This window comes from Lacerta agilis, chromosome 10, assembly GCF_009819535.1.
Source record: "Lacerta agilis isolate rLacAgi1 chromosome 10, rLacAgi1.pri, whole genome shotgun sequence".
Classification (NCBI taxonomy): Eukaryota; Metazoa; Chordata; class Lepidosauria; order Squamata; family Lacertidae; genus Lacerta; species Lacerta agilis.
This window is the reverse complement of record NC_046321.1, coordinates 64,471,094-64,495,092: the sequence shown is the minus strand read 5'-3', so window position 1 is coordinate 64,495,092 and position 23,999 is coordinate 64,471,094. Positions and strand designations below refer to the sequence as shown.

At 42.0% G+C, this 23,999-nt stretch overlaps 1 protein-coding gene across 2 annotated transcripts in view; it reads right to left on the bottom strand.

Annotated features, from left to right (window-relative positions):
* The window catches only part of RELN (reelin), a 281,750-nt gene that overhangs the window by 191,999 nt on the left and 65,752 nt on the right, over window positions 1-23,999 (bottom strand). The window lies entirely within an intron of this gene.

Genomic DNA, 23,999 nt, shown 5'->3' with positions numbered 1-23,999 from the left:
CAAGCTCAGGCTAAATGTCTGCTTAGCTGTCATGGGCTGGTTGGACACAGAGGAGTGGTGGGAGGAACTTCCAAAGGGAAGAAGGCTCTGAGCCCGGGGAGTGATGTCGAGACAACCATGAGTGGTCAGAAGGAGAAGACTGGGAAGAAGAGGTGTTGGAGGCTGAAGTGGTAGCATTAGCAGCAGGATTTAATGACGGAAATGTGTCTGAATCTCTCCCATAGTGAACTACTTCAGTGTTTTTATCTGCAGCGGCACAATGTATTTCCTCTGCGCACAGAGGGAAACATTGCGTCTCCCAGGGTTCCTGAAGTGTGCAGAATCTTTTTTTTTACGCAAACCCTGTTTGTTGTAACGGCAGACATTGTGCTAGTAATATGCAGGCCCAGGGCTCCACCTGATCTTTGAAATTCAGTTGTGTTGCTAGCTATGGGAAATATACTGCATGTTTTACATGTTGCCTGATGCATATTAAATGTACACATATTGCATCTTAAGATTTATGGCGGCCAAGAATAATACTGATTGAATGAAAACCAAATGGCATTTCTTTGAAATACAGCACAATGTTGTCCCAATGTTGTTGCTGTTGTTTTTGGAATGTGCATAAACAGATGCAGATCCTGTGTAGAGGATATACTGTAAAACCTATCTGTGACAGTCTCTTAATGTAGCACTCACCTAACGTGAGGATTGTTGCAACTTATGTATTAAACATCATTCCTGATTTATGTTCAGTTACTTTCATATCAGAAACTCTAGTCGCAGATCAGTTTCAAGATACAAATCGCACCCCTAACACAGAAAATGCAAAGTACAGAAGAATTAATATCACAGTTTTTAAACTATTTCTCTACAGTAGTTGGACAGTAAACAAGTCATCAATTCCTTCTGAACTATCCAAACTGCTTAAACAAAGTATGTGTTGGGTTGCAGGTAGTTGTCATTTTGAGGGTTGCTGTGGAAATACATGTCATGTGGGCTGATACAAGTCATTCACCAGAACCACAGTTCTCCCACCATTCTGCCTCTCACAAAGAGAAAATGTGACATAAATTCTATAAAGTTTTCCATGAAAAGCTTAGAAATATCCTACTCTGGAACAGATTGTTGCTGCTCAACAGCTAACAATTATTGCAGGCTATCCATACACTTCTGTGGTGCTCAAAGTAAATGAGGGGGGCTGGAGATCAAGCCAAGTGATTATTTGTATCCATGTGATGCCTTCCCTTATACCAATAATTTCTCTCAAGGGGCCAAACCTCCAATTTACAGAGAGTGTCATGAACCAGATCCTAAGCAGCAACCTGTCAAGGGGCTGGCAGGATGATCAGGTCACTCACAGTTCAGAGGGGAAGATGAGAGGCTAATGTGCCATTAGTTTCTTTATTAATGAAAGGAAAAAATACAAGGAGACTCATAAGGCAAACCCCTCTAATGAAGAAGTTGTTTGAACTGGCATGCAGCCCCTCCTTTGCTCTCCAGCCCTCTGAGTCAGGGCTCATCCCATGTAATCTTCTGCTACGGCAAACGAAATGAGCCTTTCTCTGTGCCTGTCTGGCCCGTTTCTCAGCAACATGTAACATCCTTTGCATTCTGGGAGTCAATGGGACCAAAGAGCCTTCAGAAGAGAGGCTCAGTTGTTGTTGTTGTTGTTGTTGTTGTTGTTGTTGTTGTTGTTGTTGTGTGAACCCAGATAACTTTTGGTTTGTTTTAACTATGATTTAGGACAGGAAAATGTGGTCCTCCAGATTCTATCGGACTCCACTTTCTAGCAGCCCCAGCCAGCATACGCAATGGTCATGGTTCAGGGGGAGCCTGGGACATTTGTAGGGAAAATACCCCACCAATGCTCTGTGCTGCCAACGTGCCCCCTTCCCAGATCCAGGCCCCCTCCCTGCTACCACACTGTCACTGGCCCCACCACTGCAACTGCACCATTGGCTGCAGCTGCACCCGTGCTGCCTCTACAACACTGTGGCAGCGGCAGGGGCTTAGCATTAGTGGTGAGGGCAAGGGAGGTGTAGCGGCAGTTGCATGAGCATGGGCAAAGTCATGGCGAGGTTGGCAGCAGTGCAACAGCGGGGGCAGGGAGGAGGTCAGATCTGCCACCTGAGGCGAAGCTCCGCCCTTGTAAAGGAAGATGGAAGCTGTCATCAAGCAATAACTGGAGAGTTAAAGGTTCCCCACACCTGTCTTGGGGAAACAAGCAAACTTCAAACTGTATTTTCCTGTTCTAGCTTGTTTCTCTAAACCAATGTATTTTCCTGTTCTAGCTTGTTTCTCTAAACCAATGGTTCTCAAACTTTTTTCTCTGGACTACACTTTCAGAATAAAAATTTATTAGGCCCACACCATTTAAAAAAATATTGTTATGAAATACATTGGGAAACACAATAAAGATTGTCCTCAGTATCAAACTTCATGCTCTTGCTCTCATTTTGAAAAGATATCTATCCATAATCTGCTAAAAAAAATTAAAGACACTATACTGTACAATACTACACCGAAATGTTTACATGTTTCTTTGATTGTCCTTGAATCTCCCTGGCACACTTGCCATACTCTCCTGCCACTACCACTGCCCTAAACCATAATTACTACCGGTAAGACTAAGCACAGTTCCAAGCTCACGATAAGATACAAACAGAAGTGAATGTTTCTGATGTATGGAACTGCCTTAAAAGCTGAGTGCCATATTCTCTGGGAAGGATAGTCTAGAGTCGTGGTTCCCAACATGGGGCACCTGCCCCACAGGGGGGGCAATTTTATTTTTAAGAGGGCAATTCAATAATTTGTTATTAACAGTGAATGGCCTTTTAGGCTTCCTCCACGTGAATAGGAGTTCGCTTTTTGAATAATAAGAATTATATGTCGGGGAGACGGGGGGACGAGACACCAGGATTTTAGAGATGCTTAGGTGGGGCATGGCCATAAAAGGGTTGGGAACCACTGATCTATAGTCATCTGTATGCCGCCTTTGTGATGAGGTTCCTCAAAATGCACTTTAATGTATTAAAACAACAAAGGAAGACTATTTACAAGTATTTAATTGTTTCTTCTATTTAAAGGACAGTGGAAGTTTCAGCTAAAGATATCTGTGACCTTTTGAGCACTGCCAGCCCCAGGAGGCTATGGACAATAATTGTAAGAGAAAGGTCAGCCTGCTATGGTCAGCAGAAATAAAAAGCCAGTGCCCGGGATGGCAGAGATTTCCTGGCAACAACATAGAAAGAGACCATAAATAAGCTAAGTAGTGCATAGAACATTGCAGTGCTCTTGAAAGTTACTCTTCCAGAAGGTAACATGCACTTTTGAATTTCATGGTTTACTCATATATAAGCATAATATTCTAAGAATACTATTCTTTGTTCTATACATCTTTGGCACAATCTGAGGAGTCATTCTGCTACCAGATGCAGTACACAGGAAAACACTTTATTCTCAGGTGTTTTCTCCATATCCCAAGAAAGGAGAAGATCAAAGGTAGATTTCTTCCTGGTGCTGTAATGAATGTGGGTTTATGAAAGAATCTACAGAGCAGGATGGATATAAAATGCAACTTCAATCTGTAGGTGGGATATGCAGCTTGGAGGATTATTCTGGATCCACTGCTGTCCCTTAAGGCTCAGGCGGCTCAGGCGGCCTCAGTGGCACAGAGTGCCTTCCATCAGCTTTGGCTGGTGGCCCAGCTGCATCCCTATCTGGGCAGGGATAGCCTAACTTCTGTTGTCTATGCTGTGGTAACACAAAAAAAGTATCAGGTGTTGTTGTTGTTCAGTCGTGTCCGACTCTTCGTGACCCCATGGACCAGAGCACGCCAGGCATGCCTATCCTTCACTGCCTCTCGCAGTTTGGCCAAACTCATGTTAGTAGCTTTGAGAACACTGTCCAACCATCTCATCCTCTGTCGTCCCCTTCTCCTTGTGCCCTCCATCTTTCCCAACATCAGGGTCTTTTCTAGGGAGTCTTCTCTTCTCATGAGGTGGCCAAAGTACTGGAGCCTCAACTTCAGGATCTATCCTTCTAGTGAGCACTCAGGGCTTATTTCTTTAAGAATGGATAGGTTTGATCTTCTTGCAGTCCATGGGACTCTCAAGAGTCTCCTCCAGCACCATAATTCAAAAGGATCAATTCTTCGGCGATCAGTCTTCTTTATGGTCCAGCTCTCACTTCCATCAGGTGTAATAACAATGATTAAATAACAAACCAACAACACCAGAACTGGCTATGAATATAGAGGACAATTTTACTAGAACAAGTATATGAACTCATAAACCTACTGGACAATAAGCAAACTAAAGTGCGAAGTGCATGAACAAGCCTGGAGATACTCATAAACATATAATGAACCAGTGTCTCTCTCGTTACTTGGAACAAACAAAACATTCTTCAAATAGTCGTTCACTGGTAGCACAAAGCATAAACGTAGGAGCGGTTGTGCGAAGGCGTTCTTCAAGTAGTCGTTAGCTGGAGGCACAAAGCCAAATGGTCAATTGAAGCCAAATTGATGAGTCCTGTTCTCTGGATATTATCCAGGTTTCGCAGCAAGCTTCATCAGTCAATAATGCTAATCACTCAACACGGTTCGCTCAAGACAAGAAGTCACAAAAAATACTCACAGGCACAAGCCTTAAATAGCTCAGGATAAACAATACCTCAATGGCTACCTCTCTTCATATGAACCAACCTGGACCATGAAATCATCATCTGAAGCTAGACTGGCTCCCTCCATAGTGTTTTTCTGCTGGCAGACTTTTCCAACAGACTTTCAGGAACTGACTGCATTTAATGAAAGGGCTGGCTTTTTTTGTAATTATTTCTGCGTTTTTAATATACCCCCCCCATGTTTGTAGCTATTCGTATTTTATCTGTATATAAATGAATATACAACAACAACAACAACAACAACAACAGCAAGAAGAAGAAGAAGAAGAAGAAGAAGAAGAAGAAGAAGAAGAAGAAGAAGAAGAAGAAGAAGAAGAAGTCAACTAAAATAATAAAATAAACAACCATAAAACATACTATCTAAAACAAGTAGAGGCAGCTAAAAACCACTAAGCAAGTTAAAGAATTGCCAATTTTGCAAACTTAAAATGCCTGGATTCTAACCTGGTGCTGAAACAATAACATCAGCTTCAGTCATATTTGTAAGATGAAGGCATTCCACAAATGGGGAGTCAAGATGTTGTTCTAGGAATGGTTGATTATGGTGGTTTGCTATTACTTGACTATTTACTTGACTTACTTGCTATTACTTGATCGTTCCTGGTTCTGAGAGAATCATATCTAGTTTGTTAGGAAAGGAAGGCTGAGCATTTTGGCTTTTGCTACTGCCACTCCAGCAAGTCTAAGTTGTTTTTTTTTAATAATAACGACATCCCTATTGTGAAGCACTAAATTATTTGTACTTATCTGCAAAGCTGTGATAAACACCTTTATGCATTCACAGCTGCTGACAACCTTCCTTGCTTTTTAAATTAACAAGGACAGATTAAAACAAGTGCTATTCATTAAATAATGTTAAATCAATGCCATTTTATACAGAACATCTTGGAAGCAAACCTGACAGTCACATTAATAGTAAATGAATTCATTATTATCAATTCATCATGATTACAGAAAACCAATGTGAAAGGATGAGGAGTTTTAAATGTTACAAAGAGCAGACAAGAACCACTTGGACCTATGTTCTCCTTAACTCAACTACGCTGATAGATAGATAGCTATGAATGTTTTCAAACATTTAAACAAAAAACTCAATAGCATTAGCATGTAGTTTTCAAGTCTTGCAGTATGTATTTTCAATTACATGAAATGAAATGGCTGCACAAACCTTCTTGGACAGTGTTCTGTGGAGTAAGAATACATATTCGGGGTGTTTTCCTTGCGGAGCTCATAGATCTCAGGGTGATGCATGCAGGATACTCAGATAAAATATCTTTACCAAATATTTTTTAAGAGACTCATCACACACACACAAAAACCGCTTCTCTTCACCCTACAGCAATTTCATACAAATTCTAAAGTTGCAATAGATCGCGCAGATTAAGGAACTTTAAATATATTAGCTTTGGATAGTTTATCCTCCTTCCAAAATTCATGTTTTCAATGAACCGGCAAATATTTTCTTGCAATGGAATTGGTGGGCAGCTAGGGGAAATGGGTTTAGTTATTCTGATGTGTCCATAGATTTCACTTTCCCGCTAGTAATTTTTTATTAATTTTAATGGAGCATGCAGCCATGCATACCTCTTCCTTTATAGGTGAAGAGTTGCTCCTCCATTTAAATTAATGGACAGTTTGAATAAACAGATGTTCCATGTGCACATCAGAACAAATTGGCAATAAGGGGGTAGTAGTGAAATAAGACAAGGAAGAGTGAATACACAGAGTTTGAGAGTCCTATGCTATAATGTTCCAGTTTCTGCCCAACGTTACACTGCTTTTTCTCAGCCATCAGATTAAGGTATACTTATATTATATTATATTATTCAGCTTTACATTTATCATGTTCAAACTGAAGTTTTTAGGATGCCACGTTCTTTGCCAAGTGCAAAATGAATCCATGTTTATATGAAGCCACAACCAGCCCTTATTTCAGAAAGTAGATTTCCCTCCAGGAGACTTTATAAGCCACCTGTGTGCTGTGTAAATCCCAGTGCATTGCCCTCTTAACCACAACTATGCCTCCCCTAGGACAGGGCTAGGGAGCATCAGGTCTGGGAGCAAAATGCAACCCTATCTAGTTCTTGTGATTCTCCCCAGTCCCAGAGCATCTTCCTGGGCCCCGAGTGTTTCTGCCTGGCTGGAATGTGTCCTCAAATTCTGATAATGCCTATTCATTGCCTAGGTGGATGTAGAAACCAGTCTACTGCACAGAGATGAAATTGTCAGTTGTTGCTCCTCCTACTTTTGTCTCTGGCCACACCCACCGCGACTATTTCATCCCTGCTAAGATTGCCCAGAAGAGAAAATAGCTTTCAAGTTGGAAAAGGATTCCCCACCAAGCCTAGGAGAAGCCTGCAGCATACCTATATTAAGAGCCCTGCAAAGACTACACACACACACACACACACACACACCAATAAACCATTTACGCTATCAAGACCTCTGTGAAGGCTGCATTTATTAGTTCAAGCTCAACAGATAACACAACCTGACTTGTACAAATCCCAAGCCAAACTGAACACAGCTTGCCATTATCTGCCACTTATATAAACATGCCCTCAGTGTATGTATGAAACACAAGTGTAAGCCTTTGGTCTTCTGTCAGTTTCATTTGACCGTCACAAACTAAACTTGTTAGGACAGGAGCAGCACTATTATTTTTCATTTAAAGTGTTTTCTTGAGGTGGTGTGGGGTTTTGTGAGGGTGTAAAGCAACCAGATTACAAGCATGGAGGTTTTAAAAAGTACTTCCCTCAATTTTGCAACCTCTGGATTTGAGCTTGCAGGTTTTAATGTGCACGATAGCACCTCTCATCTAGCAATAAGCTGCTCTCTAGGGATCACTTGCAGAAAAACAAGACATTGAGCCCATAATTAAAGTAATCTCTTTCCAGGCAGATGCTTCAGTTGGCTGTGTTATCACATGCTACAAATGGCATCTTGAGGCCCATAAAACGTGCAGCAAATGACTTTGGCAACGAGCAATGGCAATTTTTCATCCAATTTTGATCCACAGACATGTTAAGTACAATATTGCCAGGTTTGATGGAAAGCTGAAGCAACTACAGTACTGTGGTAATAACCACAATGGAAGAGCACTCCAGATTTTATTCTTGGTCAGAAATACTCTTTACTAACCATCTCTCTCTGGGGTGTGGCGAGTATTCACCAGGCACTCTCCAGCAGAACCCTCTTTCTGACCAAACCCTAACAACTAGAGGAAACAGGACTGAGAAACACTCACAATCTTTTAAGCTTGTTCAGAGAACGCAGATGATCTATCCTGCTCAGCCTCTCCTTCTGACTCTCACAGAAAGCCTCCCCGCAAGCTCCTGCCATTTCTTGTTCTTTTCTCCACCTCCACCTCTTTTTATGAGTAGCACTTTGCAGTAAGTCTTTGCCTAGGGGTAAGCCTGTATTTCCATCCAGGCTTTATTTGTCCCTATTTTCCAGGGATGTCCCTGGTTTAGAGAAGCCACCACAGTCTCTGATTTGATCATGGAGTGCCCTGCTTTTTCTTAGGATGTCCCTATTTTCATTGGAGAAATGTTGGAAGGTATGGTCTTATCCGACTCCTGAGCCGTCTGAAGGCAATCCTGTATAGGGAAGGGTTTTTTGCTTTGTTTTTTAAATGCTTAATGTTTAATTATGTTTTTATATACGTTGGAAGCTGCCCAGCGTGGATGGGGCAACCCTACCTCTCTCGCCCTGATCTGGCCACAGTGATCCATGCGACGGTCACCTCCAGACTTGATTATTGTAACTCGCTCTACGCGGGGCTGCCCCTGAAGCTGACCCAGAAACTCCAGCGGGTGCAGAATGCCGCGGCGAGGCTCCTCATGGGGTCTTTGCCGCAGGACCACATTCATCCAGTGCTTTACCAGCTGCACTGGCTCCCGGTGGAGTACAGGGTCAGGTTTAAGGTGCTGGTTTTGACCTTTAAAGCCCTATGCGGCTTAGGACCCTCATACCTAAGGGACCGCCTCTCCTGGTATGTCCCGGGTAGGACCTTAAGGTCCTCAAATAATAATTTGTTGGAGGTCCCGAGCCACAAGGATGCTAGGTTGGCTTCAACTAGGGCCAGGGCCTTCTCAGTACTGGCCCCGACTTGGTGGAACAGTCTGACACAAGAGACCAGGGCCCTGCAGGATTTGGCATCTTTCCGCAGGGCCTGCAAGACGGAGCTGTTCCACCTAGCCTTTGGGGTGGTTTCAGTTTAACCCTGATGTTTCGTTCTTTTGGTGTGATTGGTGGGCTACTTAAAAATGAGGCTGCAGTTTAGATTTAATTTTAAATTCTATTTTAATCTGTATTTTAATGAATTGTTTTATGTTTTTGTTGGGATTTTATTGGTGTTAGCCGCCCTGAGCCCAGTTTGGCGGGAAAGGGCGGGGTATAAATAAAAATTTATTATTATAATTTTTATAATTTTTATTTGTGGGGTATAAATAGTAAAACTATCATTATGGAATGAGATGTCCATTTTCATTGGAGATGCAGCCTCACGCTTCTCCTCCTCCTCTGAATCATCTGTCAGAACAAAAATAGCCATGGTTCAGCCAAGATCACGACCCACCTAACCCGCAAATAAGCAGATCATTCCCTGAACACGAGAGCTAACTTGCTAGGAGCATTCTCTCTTTTGTTGACATTAAAGTTACCATTCGCTTACACTGCTAACAGTTTCAGCTATTTGCAGAAGTCAGTTGGCCATCTATGTTGTATCATAAGGAAATGTTTACCATGTTTTATCTTTGTTTAACATGTTGAGGCACTGGGGGTGTTGTTCTTTGGCATGTGTGAGTTTCTGGTAACTAATTTGTTTAGAAAATTCCATAAACACTCATGATGATAAGGCTCGGGTGAAATTTAGAAAGCACTTAAAAATAAAAATAAAGATTAAGGCCTTGGGTAGGAAATAGCCAAAATTTGACCTCCAATTAGTAAGTTAATGCAAAAAAATCTAGTTAAGTGTTGTTCATTTTAGTTTGTTTGTTTTTTTAAAAAAAAGAACAGAAATGATATAGTTTAATTATTCGCAAGATGTAGATAAATTAAATGAATACAATTGTTTGTCAACATTTTTTTAAAGAGTGGCATTTAGACATACCTAATCATCTGTTAAATTATTAGTGGGAACAATAATTTTGTTACAGAAACAGTATCTGCATAATGCTTACCTATTGAGTTGCCTTTTGACAGTGAGGGCTGATTAAAGCTAAATTCATCCTGTTATCAGGAACAAATAATGAAAATTCCTAGATATTATGTCACAGAACAACACCCAAACAGTGTGGGGTTTTTCGTGTGTGTTATCTCACTGACTGATATAAGCCAGGGGTGACTAACCTGCAGCAAGCATCCAATAAATTTCTGAAGAGCAGAGGGATCTTTTCTCTCTGATCTTAACCCTTAACCCTAAACACCACAGCGCTAAGGCTGGAGATAAACGCTATCTATTCTTTAAGAATAATAGACAGCCATTTCCACCCACCGCTACTCCAGCACTGGAGTGGGGAGGGGTGGAAATGCTGCTTTTGTGTGTGCATTTCTGCAGTTCCGCAAGAGCTTGTGCATGAACGCGCATGTGCGAGTTTGTGTGAGAGTGCATTGATGTGTGTGGAAGGGAGGGAGGGAAGGAGGGAAACATACAGTGTGTTCCTACAGGTGTTTTTGTATACATGATGGGTGTATGGGGGTAGGTCTGTATCTAGTGGTATGCATGCATAGTATACAGTGGTGCCCCGCTAGAGGAAAATAATTCGTTCTGCGAAAATTTTCGTCTAGCGGGTTTTTCGTCTTGTGGAGTGGCAATGGCAGCCGCGCTCCGCAAAACGAAAAAAAAGACGAACATTTTTCGTCTTGCGAGGCAGCCCCATAGACTTTTTCGTCCAGCGGGGCAGCCTTCCGCTAGACGAATGCCTTCGTCTAGCGAGTTTTTCGTCTAGCGAGGCATTCGTCTAGCGGGGCACCACTGTACATACATTCCCCTAAGGGGGAAGAGCTGTTATAACTGCTCAGCAGCAGAAATAAATAATACAAATAGTTCATCTTCACTTCTAAAGCTGGCACCACAGACTTGCACAACCAGCAAACCAGCATTACTTTAACATCAGCAGGGAGGTTTTAATTCACAGGAAAATTTACAGCATCCTATATGACAGAGATAAACTGCGCATGCATACTATATATCAAAGTGGAGAACTGCACAAGAAGTGCAATAAAACAGGTATTTGAAGTTGAACCAATGAAGACGGGGGAGTCACATGCACTCCTTGCCTGGGGTGCTATTTGGTTTAAGGCTGTCCTGGTAGTTCGTAAGACTGGGCTATAATATTTTTCCCCTTTTTTAATATAATATTTTTATTGATTTTCATTATAACAAACATCTCATGACAATAAACATTCAAAGGGATCTAGGAAATTATCAGTTTACATTTGCAACATAATTCACTTAAATTCTCTTGTACAAAGCTTCATTATCTGTTGCATCTTATTTTTTGCTTCTGAGGTAAGGCTCCTAATATCAATCACACTACCTTTGCTGCACTGATCTGCCAACAAGCACAGGGTTCTAAGAAGCAGTGAGCTTCAGAGCCAGCCAAACAAAGCTATTTTGCTTCTGAACTCACAAGAGTCCATGGGTTACCTGCTAGATTCTGCCCAAGCTTTCCCCAGACTCATAAGATACCTCTTTCTTTGTGACACACCCCACCTAAGTTCATGGGCGTACACAGCAAGGGGCGGGGGGGGGCTGCCCCCCCACAAGCAAAAAAAATCAAATGGTTATAAAATGATGAAACGAAACAAAATTAGGTAGGGCGATGGCAAATAATAAGTTGTTTACCACACTGAAATGGTGTAAAAACCGAGAAGTATTGTGCTGGCCCCAAGGGTTTGTCCATGAAGCGAGGTCCAAGTCCAGTCCTGGGTCTAGGGGTCCAAAGGAGGTCAGTCCGGCGGGGAGCGAGGCAGGGAGCAGGTCAAGGTCCAAGGCAGGTTCAGGCACAAGGTTGCAGGTTGAGCACACGCTTGCAACTATGTTGCTCACGCAACTTGGGCTGGGTCTGGCTGGCTTTTATCTGGCCCTATGCTTAGGGCGGCCCCGGTCCTCCGGAGACTCGCCTCTCCTCTGGGCCTGGAGGCGAGCATTCCTCCTGCAGACACTTAACTCCCTTCGCCTCTCTGCCCTTCGCCTCTGTAGCTCAGGAGAGGCTGGTGGGTTACTGGACCCAGGGGATGCCTCAGCTTCCTCTGAAGAGGCTGGGAGTGGAGCACCTGCAGGCAATGGGTCCTCCCTCCCACCAGGAGCCAGAGCAGACTCTGCTGATGCCTGCACCTGGGAATCCAGCACAGGTGGGGATCCTTCAGGCTCAAGCCCTGGCCCCGGCTCAGCTGGTTCTGGAGGCGGGGAATCCTGTGCAGGCTGGGATCCCTCAGGTTCAGCATCAGAGTCTGACTCCCAGGCCATCACAAGTATCTCGAGCCACCTAGCGACTGGTAGATGTCAGCCAGCCAGTGGGATTCAAGGGAGGGAGATGTCTCTAGCGGGCTCTAGCAGAGAGAAGAGGGAATCTTCTAGAGGGGTCTAGTGAGTTCCGCGTCACTATATAAACTGAGCCACCCGACGCTAGTTGATCAGTATTTTAAGTGCTTTCCCGTCCACCACGGCTACTGTTGAACGATCTTTCAGTACCCTTCGAAGGGTAAAGACCTGGCTCAGAAGTACAATGGGAGAGGACAGACTGACTGGGTTGTGTTTGATGAGCGTCCATCGGAAATTCTTCAAGGAAAATCAGGACTGGATTGAAACGAAAGTTTTGAACAAGTTTTCTTCAAACCCAAGAAAAATGATATTAGTATAAGACATGTAACTAGAATTAAAATTTAAACATTTTGAAGCAAATAATTGTAATAACTACCGTAATAAAGCACTGCTATAATTATATATAATTTTCTTAAAATTTTGGTTTCATTCGCCTTTTCCGTGATGAAATGTCACAACCTGAACGACCATGGCTTGCCCCCCCCCCCCCAGTTTTGATCCTGGGTATGCCCCTGCCTAAGTTGGTGGGATACGTTTGTCTGGTTTCTGTTAGGTTTCCATTCTGGCGCTATTCTCCTGCAGAGGAGGGCGATCTTTCACCTCTACAATGCGAAGCATTCAAAAACAATCCATGATACATCCATGGATGTGCTCTGGGTATTTTTGGAAATGAATGGGTGTTTCACTGAAGGATGTCAAGGTTTATGTTTTTAGTTTTTACTTTGAAATATATTTCAGGGTTATATTTAAGTGTGCTATAAGGTAATGGTGGCACATGCAAAGCAACATGTACGTGTCTCAAGGGAGAAGAAGAGATAAAACAAAATCCTTTTTTCAAAAAAAAAATTATTCAGATGAGCATGTGATAAAAAACAGTTTCTTTAAAAGGAATTTATTATTAGATTCTGCTAGTAGGAACTGATCTAATTCCATTCTCTTTTTTATGAAAAACGTGACTGGATCCTACACAGAAACACTCTGAACATCTTCCAACTACCCAAAGGCTACTAATAAAACCAACCTCCTGCTACTATGCATGACAGATGATTTAGAACTGTAGCTGCACAAAGGAAAGAAACTCCAGCATGGGTTTCATTCTGGCATCATATGATGAAAGAAAATGGTGTTATCTTTTATGACGATTGGATGCATGCAGCAGCCAAAGTGATAGGGCCCGTGTTTTGAGTCCAAATGACTTTTGGGCATTGAAATAAAATATTTTAAAACTTGCAAACACAGTCACTCGTTCCGGCTGCAATCAATGTGTGCTTGTTGTCTGGAATGCTTGGCTATACACTTATTTAGGCGGGTCAGTGCCAAGCAGTGGCTCCCCCTCCCCGCTTCTTGCAGCAGATTCTTAAACCAGCTGGTTAATTCACCATTGTTCTGAATGAATACAGAAATGTGCAATTTTCTCTCTATGTATGATGTTTTTCAAATGGCTGCAAATATTCTTAAAATGTTTATTGATACGAACATGACTTTGGCAATCTGTTATGTAATGCTGTTGTAACATACCCTCCAACATTCCTCAGATGAAAACAGGGACAAATCTCTCTCTCCCACAAGTGAGCCTCCACAACCCCCCATTCCCCTCCCCCACAGAGCATTTTCTGTCAGAAGAAGGGAGAGTGCCACTATCACCACACCAATGGGACACAGCACAAACGCCCTCCACCGTCCTGACTGAGAAATCCCATTAATTCTGCTTTTGTTTTATATTATTCTTCAGTAAATTTACAAAAAGAAAACACACACACCAATAAATAAATTTTAAAAAGGGGCAAGATTAGACAAGGATGCACAAATAATCCCCCCCCTTTTCTTCCCACCCATGGTGGCCCAGGAATTAGATGCACAACCTGTTCTGGGAGAGGTTGCACTACCCCTGAAGGAACAGTTTGTAATCTGGAAGTTCTACTGGATTCCAACCTATCACTGCCAGCTCAATAGAGAAGATGACGTTCAGGCAAATCTGAGCTCTACCATGTCTGATATGTGAGATTGTAAGCGCAGTACATCAGTCTTTACATAATTCTCCAATGGGATATTCACCTTGCTATTTTTAACAAACTAAAGAGACATTCTAGCTCAGTGGTTTACCACGAAAATGTGGTGTGTTCAGACAGCATGTCACTTTTCTGCCACAGTCAAAAGTATCTAAACAGACCATGTAATCTTGCTGGATGTTTCTAGAAATGTTTTAAGCCTCTCTATTTGCATTACATATTGTTTGCACAGATATAACTGTAGGCACAGTTGTCCTCCACCAGAAAGAAGACACAGACACATACAGTAAATTACATATCTGGAAGAGAGAATCTGAAATCCTAAAAAAAAAAAAATTAGCAACACAAGGACTCTATTATTGGAAAGTTACAGTGACATGATCAAATTGGAAATGAATACTTGGTTTTCCCCTTTCCCTGCCCAAGATCTGGCTAGACTGTGGTTCTTGTGCATCATGGGTTCATTGCAGGTTTGCAAGCTAGTGTTACAGACATTTCCTACAGTTCTATATTAACTTCCCTGGCACAAAAATTTAATATAATTCAGCTAAGCAGTTAAATTGTATTTCAACAAGGAAGTTAAGCATGTGCTTAGCACTCCCACACTGAAATATATACAGTATGAGATGCGGAAAACAACCACATGTTTTCATGGAAAAACTGATTTTTATGTATTTTTATTTATTTATTTATTTATTTAAAAGAATTTGTATACCACTTTTTTATTTCAAAACAACCACTATCATGCAAAGTGGTTTATCCAGTCGTAAAATGAAAATACGATAAAAACAAATAAATAGAATAGCAGTATACCCATCACAGAAATTCAGTGGGGCTTACTTCCAATATCTCAGCCTTAAAAGCAATTTTAAACGTTCAGAGGGTACCAAAGTCTGCACCTCTCGCTGTGAGATGGTCTTGCACGATACTTACACTTTAAAATAAACAAACAGAGATGGATGTCCTATGCTTGACACCAATTTGGCACCTTTTGCTTTCATTATATATAATTTGCATGCCACAGCGGAGGCCTAGGTGCCCTGCAGTGGCTCCGGGGTGCATAAATTCAGATACAAAGCTTGCAGACCGCTGCCCTAACTTCAGAGAACACTTTCTGAATCAGCTTGTCAGCTGAGGAAAACAACTGTTCTTTTTATTTATTCATTCTCTCAACAGTTTCTATGGAGCTGAATCCTTAAAGTGTCACAGAGAATTCAAAGCATAGGGCATAGCATAAGCCCACTTCGTTCGGGGAACTAGCCGGACCACCTGGGCCTTATCATTGTCCCATACAACCTGTGAGTGTTTCCTTAGAACACACCTCGTGGCTGTGCGTTGTAGGGAGGAACAGCTGCGATGTCCAAGATTTCTTTCAGAGAAACCTATCTGCTTATTAGTAAACACCTCAACGAGAAACTCATAGAAAGCTTCTTAGAAATGGCTAGATTCACCAGAACACAGTTTAGAAATTGGAGATATTGGGGAAGATCCTATCAGTTAAGGGTAAATTGTTCTTAGTGCTGTGTTTATGAGCTTTCTTAGGAAATTATGATGTGGGCCTGGAACACCAAATATGTTTTCCAAGTTGTCTCCTGGTTAACAATGTTTTTAGTTTTGCTTTTAGTTTTATTGTTGTAAAAAGCACCTATAGTGAATTTGTATGTTATATAAACACATATAACACCAATACACCCTTCAGACATTTTTAAAAAAATGCGTAATAAAAATTACATACAGTGGTACCCCGCTAGACGAATGCCTCGCAAGACGAAAAACTCGCTAGACGAAGGCATTCGTCTAGCGGAAGGCTGCCCCGCAAGACGAAAAAGTCTATGGGGCTGCCTCGCAAGACGAAAAATTTTCGTCTTTTTTTTTTTTCGTTTTGCAGAGCGCGGCTGTCATTGCCGCTCCGCAAGACGAAAAACCCGCTAGACGAACATTTTCGCAGAACGAATTATTTTCGTCTAGCGGGGCACCACTGTACTGCATTTTGGGTCCCCCAAAAGTGACTTACTATAACATTATGGCAATGTATACATGTAACACAAAATAAAATAGGTTCTGAAGCTGGTTTATTCCAACAAGCCACAGTTAGATTAACTACAGTGTAGGATTTGGACAACATGGTATAATTGTGGTTAATGCAAAATTGAAGCAAAAGCTTCCAGTCTCTTCCTTGGTGGCCGCTGTAGAAGAGGACAACGGGGGAGAGGAAAGTTCAGAAGGCCAGGGATTGCTGCGGTTCATTCTCATAATACTAAACAATGGTTTAAAGCTGCATCTGAACCCAACAGCTAACATGTGCAGCCAGCAAAGCTAAGAAGATTTACAATGTACATAAGCACATGATGACATGTCATAGAACAGGTCCCCTCAATGTAGGCTCATTGCAGGGTGTCTGATGTTGCTTTAAACAATATAAGTACAGTTGTCTTTGGTGACTAAATACTGCAAATATTGCAAATATGAGGGATTAATTTTTTCCCATAACATATAATTGCTATTGGAAATTTACTACCAGAAATGGAAATTCCCCCCATAATGTAGTTATGGGACTTTCTGTAGTAAATTCATCTAGAATATCAAGCACAATTTGCTTGGGCAATTTTCAAGTCACTGAAATCATTTTTTGCAACCATAGTATGCAAAGTCATTTATTAAAGTGAGGCTTTAACATTCAAAGATATAATGGCATGTCTCTCTCTGCTTAGGAGTCATTATCATTGCCAATGACAAGTGAGCGTGAGCACAAAGTACCGAACTGTAACAGCAATGTCTAATTGAAAAGCATTAAGGATCGTTCTATGTAGATTTCCTCAGTAATACTGGTGTAATTTAGTGTTGAACATGGAAAACTAGCTGCAGCCAGGACTCCAAAGTCAACATTCCCAGCAGTCTTACTGCAGTTGCTACCAACTGCAGAGGGTGTCACGACCCCACGCAGGCTCCCCATTGGTCCCCGTGTAGACTCCTGGAGCCCTTTAACAGGATGACTAAGGATCCAGCCCAATGCCGTATCCACCAAAGTTGTGATGGTTGCTATGAGGTAGGCAGAAACCTGCAAGCTGGCCAAAACAAGGTCCTTACACCAACTTGCCCACTCCCCCACCAAGCTGGCGCCTAACATTTTGGGTGGGAGGGAGGCAAATTCTGTGTTAAGAGGGTGGCCTGTTCCAGGTCACTCTCCTAAACACCCCAGCTGTGGGCAGGACACAGCCCCTGTGCCCATTCCCCAATAGGTGTGTGGGCAAGGCCCGCTCAAAACAATGTGTCTGTCACTTCTGGAGGAGGGTGGCATCAAGTAGCCACCCCCTCCGGAGCCCCAGGTGAGCAGGTATTTTGCAATGTGCTCTGGGTGGGGAAAATAGAACTAAATTCATTGTTCCATTTTTGGGGTAACAACTCTTAGCACTATCCTCCTTTTAACCTTTTTAAAGTAGCTGGGATTGTCTTTAGCACATGTCTGGTCAGTGTAAAATAAAGGCTTGGCATTCAGTGCAGTTTAATTAATGTTCTTTGGCTCAAGTTGAACATCAAAAAGCATGGTTATCAGCTAATGAAGCATATGTTGTTTAGAGAGACTCTAAGAATAAATGTCATCCATTCATCTTTATTTTTTATCATTTGTACTGAAGTTTTCTAATAGTTTTTCTCAATAGAATGCAGGCCCAGTGATGAAATCCAGGGTATGGCCATGGTATTTGAAAGCTGTTATCTTCTTATAGCTCTCAAGGACAGTTTGGTAGCTTCTGTTCAGTTCTCAAGGAATAAACATCAGCATTACAAAATACTGGGAACTAATTAGCAGACCTGTGATCTGTGTCAGTGGAGAGGTTGGAGATGAATTAACATGAAGAGTGAGCTAAGACTAAGCAGAGTCATTCTCATCCCAGTATCAGTGTAGGGAGGCTTAATTCCCAGTCTCGTTGATAAACATGACTCTCGACTTTCACAGATACTAATTCACTCTATGTTGAACACTTTTTACACATGATGCTAACCTTAACTGTTTATGGCATGGTAGGATTTCTTAAACCAGGGATGGCTGTAGGGTTCCTTCAAAATGCACCCAAAAGGCACAAGTGACATGTTACACAGAAACACATGTAACAAAACCCTGATGGCAGCTTCTGTTAGGAACAAGTAGCTTCAGGAAGTGGCTTGGATGGCACAGCTGCAGATGGAAAAGAGCGAGGGGATAAAAGGTCGACTCTTCCCCAACTCTAAACTGCCCCCTTCTGATGTTCATTATTCCTGAATAGAAGTGGCCATTGAAGGGGTGTATAACGCAGGGATGTGGAACTCGCCTCCCTCCAGGTGCTGCTTGATTCCAACTCCCACCAGCATGGCCAATTTGGAGCCCAACAACATGGAGGACCACAGATTTCCTAACCCTGATGTAACATGTGTTTCCATCCATGATGTATGCTGAATAGTAAATAAAACATAGGAGAAAGTGGTACTAACTGGAAAGCAAAAGATGAAAACAGGTTTTTCCTCCTTCTCTCACACATGCTTCAACATGCTTTTGAAGTTAGTTGTAGTTTTTCAAGGCCCCAATCCAGCTAGGGATTGCAATTCCACTGAGGCAGTGTATATCCCTGGCTAGGAATCACTAGCAAAAGTGGGTGAGTTATACAGTGGAACCCCGGGTTACGCACACCCTGGGTTGCGGACATTCGAGTTAAGAATGCCCGCAACCTGGAAGCGTTTCTGGAGCGCACGCAACCCCAGGATGCGCAGAACGCTTCTGTGCACTTTGCGCATGCGTAGAAGCACTCAAATCACGCTACTTTCAGTTTTTTTTTTAATGCATTCAGGATACGCCCGCCCGCGTTACGCAGAGCGACCCGGAACGGATCGCGTGCGTAACCTAGGGTTCCACTGTAGTTGCTTCTGCATAGCGTTTGCCACTGCTGAGATATGTGCTGAATAAAATACGGTCCTTCTTCTGGGAGTAGATTTATAATGAGCTTAAAAAGGTGTTGAAAAACACATTCAGTAAGAAACCAGAGGCCTTTCTGCTGGGCATGACCAACTATGAAATCTCCAACAAAGATAGAACATTCTTTATGTATGCCACAACAGCTGCTAGGATTTTAATAGCTAAAAGCTGGAAAACTGAAGATCTACCAACAGTGGAAGATTGGCAGATGAAGATGATTGAATACAAGGAACTCGAACTGACCGCGAAACTCCGAGACCAGAGGGAAAAAACGGTGCAGGAGGATTGGAAGAAATTCAAAGACTATTTAAAACAACGTGAAAAGATAGACATTTGAAATTAAAATCAGACGATATATAAGGCTACAGTAATGCCAAAAGTTAAATTAAGATAGGTTATAAGAAGTAGTTAGAAATATGTTATGTTTATTTTTATTAGGATTAAGATTAGAGTTAAATGATGATTAATGTTTATAAAGATTAAGATTAGAAGAGAAGGAAGATTTTACAATGTTATAAATTTACTAAAGAAGATTAGAAATGAACGCAGAAGAGAGGATGTGAGGAGGTCCCAAAACAATGTTAGGAATAAGATAAGGATAGTTAAATGTTTGTTTGTTAAGATTTTTGTATTTTTTGTAGTTTTGTAGTTTTTTTGTAGTGTTTGTTGTATTTTGTATTTTGTGCGTGTTTTATTGTTAAAATTTAATAAATTTTTATTTTAAAAAAATGAATAAAATACGGTCCTAGTTATAATACTTTTCTCTTCTTTGCGTGTTCAGACCTTTTAACCTCACCCAAAGGAATTCAGATAAGACTCAAATTTTGGTTTGGTTTTTGGCAGAATTTAGGCCACAACTTTATTGATTACAGCAAGTGATTGGTTGCATAGGCTCTGGTTCGACTAGCTCCCTGCTCCTCAGGAAGCGCTAACCCAGAGTTCCAGCATAGGTCAGCCAAGGGTGAACACCTGGATAAGTAGAAAGCTGGGAACATGCTCACTCCACCACCCAAATGTACCCCTGGACTCAGGCACGAGCACAACTCCCTCTCAGGGGTTGACCAAACCATCGAGTCCCTGGATTCCTTTAATGGAATACCCTTCACATAGGGGTGGCGAGAGGTTCTCCCATCCCTATCACGTGAACCAGAGCCTATCCACAACCTTACAAGTTGTGACGATTCGCTACATGGCAGGCAAAACCCAAATGGCAACAGCCAATCAGCCAAGTGGGGAAAATTCCTGCTGTGCCCCTGTCCCAACGACAGACGACACACGACGGCATAGCAAGGTCAAGCGCACAAGCCCTAAAGTAGGGAGAGGTGGGCGGGTGTTCCAATGCACACACCGAAAGAGGAATCACTGGGTCACATGCATGAGCATATATAGGTCCCTTGATCCATTTGGCTAGCGTCCCATTGGCTTGATTGAACCCTACATCAAGGGACCTGCCTATTGGGTGTAGTGGCTATCCAATCGTACCCACCCACAACACAGGGTTTGGTTGCCAGGTCTCACCGCAATACGTGCCCTCTTTAAGGGAGGACCTGATTTACCTACTTTGGCCACAAATGTTTTACTGGATGAATGTCTGCTGTCCAGTTTGGCCTAAGAGTTTAAATCTAATCAGCATCATTAATATTACGAGAACTTAAGCTTGTCTATGGTGGCTAACGCTAAAGTGTATTCTGTTTAAGAGGAACATTTCCCCTCCACTAATGCTTAGTGTTTGCACATAATGTGGTTTCATTGTCAGTGCAGTTAGTTGCATAAAATTCTCTGGCTATTCCATAAGAACAGTGTGTATTGTTTATGGTCTAAAGAAGGAAGGTGTTAGGTTTATTTTTAATTTTTTTTAAAGCATATCAGCAACCATTATTTCACCACCTGGGTACAAGTTCACTCACAATGCCCCTGTTTCTTTTTGTTCTTCAATAATAGCATAAACGTGCATATATTTATATTTTCATGCTATCTACGGTATGGGAAAGGGAAATGCCCTTACTACAGCAGCAAAATGAATTTTGACAAGCATAATGGATGGCACTATACAGAGTGAAAGAGGCCTCACAGCAATCTCCCCAACTGCTGTGATTTTTGGCCGTGTAATTATGGCACAATCAGTCTATCACTGAGGCAGGCTGGAAATGTCCACTTTCAGCTGTGTTGTAGGCATGCTAGGTCCTTTGGAAATCACCTTGGAAACTGGACCTGCATGGTATGCAGAAATGGAGAAACTTACTGGAAGAATAAGTAATCAAGAAGAGAGACTTTTTAACTCAGAATGGGAAAGATTTAAGGATTATTTGAAGAACTTATCATAAACAGCTTTAAAAGATGGCAGGATTGAATTACAAATGAGCAGTAAAATAATTTAAATTGAGTATAAAGGACAAATAACAAATAGATTTAAATCGGATATGCAGTGGTAAAATATATGACAAAAGCAACTGCAGAAAGAGGAGAGTGGGGTCTATATTATTTGGTATGTTAAATTGGATGTGTAAATTTGTATCATAAGTTTGTAAAAGAGAAAATGGGCCTGCATGAGTGAAGACAGTATTGTTTCTAGAGCACGTATTGAAGTACCGGTAAACACAAACTTCTTATTTTACACAGTGGTACACTGTGATATCATTTAGCATATACAGGTCTCTGTCATATAGTATAATGTAACAGAACCAAGTAAGTATTCATATATCTTAAAACACACCCACCCAACCAATAAAGAGCAGAATATTTTGTCGTTCCCTCATCCCACATAAACCAGGTCACTCAAAAGATAAGAATCACTATCTGTCGATTTGATGATCCTAGTAGGAGAGATTTACTGTGTTTTATGCCAAGTCTTGCAAGCTGGAGAGGATCAAAAAAAGTTGTCAGCTAATAAAACATGGAGGAAAGCAATATAAAGGGAGTGAAATCTTGTCATTTTATAGAGGTGAGGAGGAAATCTCTTGTGCTAGTGTAATCTAGTGGTCAAGAGAACGAGCTGAAGTCCTTTATTCATAATTGAGCTCAACCATAAACTCAAGCAAGCCACCCATTTCTCTGCAATGGCAAGATAATAGTGTTGGGTTACCTTAGTGTGAATAGATGCATTAAGTCAATGGGAATTTAGTGAGATCACACCTTTATTATTGTGCATAAAACTTAGGGGTGTCCAATATATTGGAGTGTTCCAAACATAGGAGGGAGCTGCAGTAGTGACTCTGTGATGCTCTTGAATTCTTTGAAACAGTTTTTAAGTTCCTTGCATGACTTGGCATCCACCACAACTCACTTGCGGATTGGCCTTGTGCCAGTGTGTAATAGGCTGTTGACAAAGCCTTCCTAGAGCAAGTGTTCGTGTGTGTTTTACACTGGTGTGGATGCCAGAAACAGAATGCAGTTCCCATAATGAGGTCTCTGCCAGTGGAAAATCCAACTTTAGGATTCAAAGCACCAACTTCACAACACGCTGAAGACTGGACTAACAACAACAATTGTCAACTGTGTCATTTATCCCAGGGATGACTAACTCTCAGTGTGGGGGCCTCATCCAGTTCCCCAAGCAAATTGTTCTGGTCCTCCAAGTCTCCACAAATTTTGGTAACAGCGGCAGAAATAAAACAACAACAATGCAGAGATAGTAGACAGCAGACAGCAGACATCAGCATCCTGACAGAGATGCAAATTGCCCTAGTCATCAAATCAATCATTTGACAAGTGGACCAATAACCCCTCCTACTCAGCTGATCTGCATGGCAGACCTGAAGAGGGGTGAGGGTGCTACGGCACAAAGGCACTTTCTCACCCAGGCCAGCTCTCAATTAAATTTAGTGTGACCAACGACACGAATTTCTACAATTTACCCCAGATTATCTAGTGGGGGACTTGTATGAGGGAAGGCAGGAGTTGATCAAACAAACACGAAAAGTTTTATTAAACAAAGGGAGTTTTTGACAAAAAGTGGGTCAAGAAACAAGTTTTTCCCCCAGGTAGAATTCAACTTAGTTAGTTTAACTATAAGATGTCTCAGGCTTAAACACAATAGGCCTACTATAGGTACAACTCTTCTTAAACTTCAGTTACTAAACATCAGCCGGCACACTTCAGGTAGATAAATATTCAGGTTTCCAGAAGTGATGGTAAAATGTTCAAATCAGTGTCTGTCACTTAGACAATACAATACTTTCAACACTATACTGCTTCCTTCACAGCAAAATCCTTTGGTTCATGGGTGAGGGGCATTTTTCCTCAGTTACCCCCTCTCTTAACAATCCCACACCTGAGGTATTATAAATGGTATTACAGACCCAAGGGATCGCCTCTCCCCTTGTTACTGGGTTGGGAGTCTTAAGTACCTAGAAGAATTCTCCATTCATGGCTAGACTGACACCCAGGGAGACACCTGATCTGTCTCTCCTGGTTCAGATTCAGCCCTCCCAGAACACTCCTATCTGGATACCTTCCCCAGACCCTCACCCTGGTCTCCCTATCCCAGCTGCGAAGCTCCGTCCTCTCCCTATGGATAGTCTCCTCAGTGAGTATCTCCTTTTCCCCTTAGAACCCCTTCACCCTCTCTCCCAACCTGAAACCTGTCTAACCTCTCCAAACCAATCATTCCCCCCTCCCCTGAACTTTGCCAGTAAGACGCTGTTGCCAGTCAACCATTTGCTGGCAGAAAAAAAAAAAAACACTTGGTGACCCAAACTGCCCAGCAAACAAACTTTTCTGTCACAGAGGGTTGTGTATAAGTCTGCTCGTGTGCGCAGGGGTGGGGTGGCAGAGAAAGAGATTGAGGACCACCTGTACTCTGGTTTCTCTTCAGATCATATAAATCTTT